Source organism: Eriocheir sinensis, chromosome 36, assembly GCF_024679095.1.
Source record: "Eriocheir sinensis breed Jianghai 21 chromosome 36, ASM2467909v1, whole genome shotgun sequence".
In the NCBI taxonomy this organism is placed as follows: Eukaryota; Metazoa; Arthropoda; class Malacostraca; order Decapoda; family Varunidae; genus Eriocheir; species Eriocheir sinensis.
In genome coordinates this window covers 14,370,153-14,375,152 of record NC_066544.1, presented here as the reverse complement: position 1 = coordinate 14,375,152, position 5,000 = coordinate 14,370,153, and the positions used below count along the sequence as shown (strand labels likewise).

General features: G+C 43.0%; 1 protein-coding gene across 10 annotated transcripts in view; it reads left to right on the top strand.

The window, feature by feature from the left end:
• Positions 1-5,000, top strand: part of LOC127007879 (protein kinase C and casein kinase substrate in neurons protein 2-like) — a 147,450-nt gene that overhangs the window by 79,741 nt on the left and 62,709 nt on the right. For 3 of the 10 annotated variants that reach the window (XM_050879317.1, XM_050879316.1, XM_050879318.1), the window contains exon 2: positions 2,562-2,647. The exons of the other annotated variants lie outside the window; for them this stretch is intronic. The gene's annotated coding sequence lies outside the window, so the exon portion shown is untranslated. The remainder of the gene's footprint in view (positions 1-2,561; positions 2,648-5,000) is intronic. 10 annotated transcript variants of the gene reach the window in all.

Here is a 5,000-nt window from a genome sequence, read left to right as displayed (position 1 = left end):
CCTCTCTCCCTAATCCATACCGAGAAGAAGGGAGAGAAGGGAGAGAGAGGGAGGGAGAGGAAGGGAGAGGGAGAGGGTGAAGAAAAGGAAGAAAGATCGACTTGAGAACCTAATGTGTGTTTTGAGAGAGAGAGAGAGAGAGAGAGAGCATTAGTTCTATACCTGGAATAATACGCAGTTGCCATTTGTAAGCCTTTCCCTGTATATAAAGATTCCCCTCCTTCGTTACACGACTTTCACTTTCCCTCTCAACACCTAATCGATCCAGGTTACACAAGGAACACCTGTGATGGGATGGGCAGGTGTCACGGGGTGGGGGTGGGGGGGGGTTCTTACCTACACCTGTAATTAACCTTTCATTACTTTTACCTGAGAGAGAGAGAGAGAGAGAGAGAGAGAGAGAGAGAGAGAGAGAGAATATTAAGTTCACGATATGGCTTCTCTGCGCTCCACATTGCCTCCTACGTCTCTCTCTCTCTCTCTCTCTGTCTTTGTGTGTGTGTGTGTGTGTGTGTGCTGGAAAGGTGAGAGGTGAGCACAGTCCGGTAGGGTGAGGGAGAGAGAGAGAGAGAGAGAGAGAGAGAGAGAGAGAGAGAGAGAGGTGAGTCATAACGTGAATTATTGAAAAAGGAAAAAAAAAGAACGAGTGAGAGGGAAAAAAATATTAAAACACGCTTGGGTTGTGTTTCTGTGAAGTCACCAAACAACGGATGTGTTATGAGGAAGGATTGTGAAGGTTGTTTTATTATTTTTAAGTTTGTATTTCTTTCTTGCTTTCATTTTTCTCTCCCTTCATTTCTTTCTTTCTTTCTCTCCCTGCCACACACACACACACACACACACACACACACACACACACACACACACACACATAACTTTAAGGAATAACTGGACAAATACTGATATGGAGACTGAACCACACGATCGTAAGTCCAGGCCCTGTAAAACTAAAACTAGGTAAATACAACTGGGTAAACACCAGGGGTGTGGAGTCGTCGAGGAGTCGAGGAGTCTTTTTAGTAAAGATTTCACTTCATGGAGATTCTTACAAATTGGGAGAAATTGACGTTTTGGAAGATATGTCCAATCAAACAGTCTGCAGGAATATTGGTATTTTTAATATTTTTCATGCTTTTATTTTGTATTTTCTTGAGGATATACTGACAACAGATAGTACAGGTATCCCTTTTGCCATATTTTATGGTGTTTTGCATGAGCTAATGTGTATATTTAATTCTATCATGGAGGATAATTATATATATATATATATATATATATATATATATATATATATATATATATCATACTGTAAAAAAAAACAACCTTCAAATTTCCTGGAGTCGGAGTCAGGTCGCAACATTTAAATTTCCTGGAGTCGGGTCAGGTCGCAACATTTAAATTTACTGGAGTCGTCGCAACATTTAAATTTACTGAGTCAGGTCAGGTCGGGTTTGAAAATCCGACTCCACACCCCTGGTAAACACTAAACAAACACACACACACACACACACACACACACACACGCACACACACACACACACAAAACATTGATTATTCTCGTTTCTCTTTCTTTTATTTCTCATTGATTTCTATTTCTGGTTTTAATGTTCGGTTTAGTTTAGTTTGAGATCTTTTTTATTGCTTTTGCTTAGATCTTTTAGTATGATTAGTCATTAGTTTTCTTTTCAGCTTATTTACGAATTATTTCACGATTTCTTTTTTTCATATTGTACCTTTTATAGTCTGTAGTCTGCACCAGTGTATATATATTGTTTCCATTGCGTACATATATATATTTCCACTATGTATATATTTACTCAGTGTATACCAATATTTTCTTCCATAGTCTGTGCCTGTTTATATATATTTTTTTTCATACTTTGTACTTCTATTATCCTGTGTATATATTTTCCATAAAAGTCCACGTGTGTGATTTCCATATTAACACACTAACATATCCTGCTGTTCACCCGCCTCTCCCTCTCTTTCTTCCCTTTCTCCCCCTATCCCCCTTCTCTCTCCCCTCTTCCCCCTCTCCCTGTCCTTTTTCCTCCTCCTCTTCCCCCCTCTTTCCCTCCCTTCTCCTCTTCCCCTCTTCCCCTTCTCTTCTCCCCTCTTTCCCTCCCTTCTCTCTCCCCACTTCTCCCTCTCCCTCCCCTCTTCTTCCCCTTCTCCTATCTTTCCCTCCCCCCTTCTCTCCCCTCTCCTCTTCCTTCCTCCTCTTCTCCCCTCTTTCCCTCCCTTCTCCTCTCCCCTCTCTTCTCCTCTCCCCTCTCTTCTCCCTCCTCTTTCCCCCTCTTCCCTGCTCTCCCTCCCCTCTTCCCCCCTCTCCCCCTCCTCCACCTCTCCCTTCCCCCCCAAGGCTTTTATTTCAATTATCAGTTAAAACGACAAAATAGTTTTTTTATATATTTTTTCTAGTATTTTTCATTTACGTTTTCCCTTATTTTCGTGGCCTCTGTGTGTGTGTGTGTGTGTGTGTGTGAGAGAGAGAGAGAGAGAGAGAGAGAGCATGCCTGTCGCCTGTATTTTTATCTCACCTGCGTTTTATCTCTTCTCAGGTGAGCTCGGTCAGAGGGTCCGTGAGTCGGCAGGTAGTGTGGTCACCTGAGCCTGTCCGTCTGTGTGTCTGTCTGTCTGTTTGAAGGTAAGTGTGGTCTGGATGTCTGTCTCTTCCTGCCCATGTCTGTCTGTCTTTGATCACCTGTGTCTGTTGCTACTTCTCTGTCTGTCTCTCTATCTCGGTCTGTCTGTGTGAAGGTAAGGGTATTTTGGAAGTCTGTCTGTCTGTCTGTGTCTGTTCCTGTCTGTCTCTGATCACCTGTTTGTTGTTTCTACCTGTCTGTTCATGCGTGTCTGTCTCTGTCTGTGTGAAGGTAAGAGTATTTTGGAAGTCTGTGTCTGTTCCTGTCTGATCACCTGTTTGTCTGTTTATGCGTATCCGTCTGTCTGTCTCTGTGAAGGTATGTGTGTGATTCTGCAAGGCTGTTTTTCTTTACCGTTATCTGTTTGTGTGTTTGTTTTTTTTTTTTTTTTTTTTTTTTTTTTTTTGTGATTTACGTTTTATATTGTTTCTTTTTCTTTCCTTTCTTTATTTTTTATCTTTATCGTATTATCTCTCTCTCTCTCTCTCTCTCTCTCTCTCTCTCTCTCTCTCTCTCTCTCTCTCTCTCTCTCACCTGATGTATTATTACCTCCGTCCCTCTCCACGTGACCTTTGACCTCCCCTTGACCTCTCCTCCTCCCTCTGACCCTCTCTCTCTCTCTCTCTCTCTCTCTCTCTCTCTCTCTCCCTCCCCCCTTTTCCTCCCCTTGACCTCTCCTATCTCCCTCCCCTCCCTCCTGTTTTTACCCTTCCCTCCCCTCCTCTTCCATTAATCCCTCTCTCTCCCCTTCCAATAATTCTCCTTTTTTCTCCCCTTCCTCCCCTCCATGTTATCCTTCTCCCCCTCCTTTCCCTTTTTTTCTCCCCCTTCCTTTTATCCTCCCTGTGTTTTTTTACTCCATAAGACTTTTTTTTTTTCTGACCTCAAATCCAGGTCACCACTCCCTTGTTCCCTTTGGTGGTGGTGGTGGTGGTGATGGTGGTGATGAATGTGGTGGTGATGGTGGTGGTGGTGGTGATGATGGTGATGGTGGTGGTGATTGTGGGTAGTCTTGGTATATATATTAGTTAAGTAGCTTTCTGTTGCCTGTTTTTCTGTGTTTTCATGTTTCCTCCTCTTCCTCCTCCTCCTCCTCCTCGTGATTTCTTCTTTTTTTATTGTTTTTTCCATATTTTGCTTCTTTACTTCCTCATTCTTATTTATCTTCCCATATTTTCTAATTCATCTGTTTTCTTTCTCTTCTCCTCTTCTTCAATTCTTCCTTATTTTATTTATTTATTTATTTATTATTATTATTTTTTTTTTTTTTATTTATTTATTTATTTTTTTTTTTTTTTTTTGCTCCTTTTCTCTCATCTTTCTCTTTTTCCTCCCACATTATCTATTCAATCTGTATCTTCCTCCCTCCTCCTCCTCCTCCTTCTCCTCTATTTCCTTTCCTTTCTCTTCCTTTCTCTTCTTTATTTCTGCTTTAACTTTTTACGCTCCTCTTTTTCTCTTTCTTTTTCATTCCACATAATCTATTCTATGTATCTTCCCTCTCCCTCCTCCTCCTCCTCCTCCTCCTCCGGCTATTATCTCCTTATCTCCGCGTCCTCCTCTTGACCCTGGCGTTCCCATCAGTTCCATTCATCGGCTACCGCGACTCGCCCATCTGTATCTCCCTTCCGCGGTGCCTGGCTGCTCCTGTCACGCCGAGGCAGGGACGGAGGGAAGGGAAGAAGGAAAGGGAAGGGACGGGAAGGGAAGGGAAGGGAAGGAAAGGGAAGGGAAAGGGACGGGAAGGGAAAGGAAAGGGAAGGGAAGGAAGGGAAAGGAAAGGGAAGGGAAGGGAAGGAAAGTGAAGTGAAGGGGAGGGGAGGGAAAGGAAAGGAAAGGGAAGGGAAAGGAGAGAAGAGAAAGCATATGAAGGAAGGAAGGATGGGAGGGAAAAGGAGAAGGCAGGTCAGAAGATGAGGAAAGGGAAGGAATGATGGGAAGAGAATAGAAGAGACGGTTGTTTTGGAGGAGGAGAGAATGGGAAGGAAGGATGGGAGAGGATGGATAAATAGGAAGGAGAACACAGCGAAAGGAGGGAAAGGAAAGAAAGGATGGTAGGAGAGGAAAGGCGAATGTGGAGGAGAAAAGGAAGGAAGAAAGGATTGGAGAGGTATTAGAGAGGAAAGGAAGAAGAGATGAGAGGAAGGTAAGAAGGAAGAAGAGCAGACTGGAAATGAAAAGCAGAGAAGAGGAAGAAGAGAAAGGAAAGAAGGAAGGAAGGAAAGGAAGAGAAAGGAAGGAGAAGATTTGAAGAAGATAATGACGGATGAGAGGGAGGGAAGGAGGTAGAGAGGAATGAAAGAAAGGAGGAAAAGTGGAGGAGGAGGAAGAGGAGGAGGAGAAATGGAAGTTTGC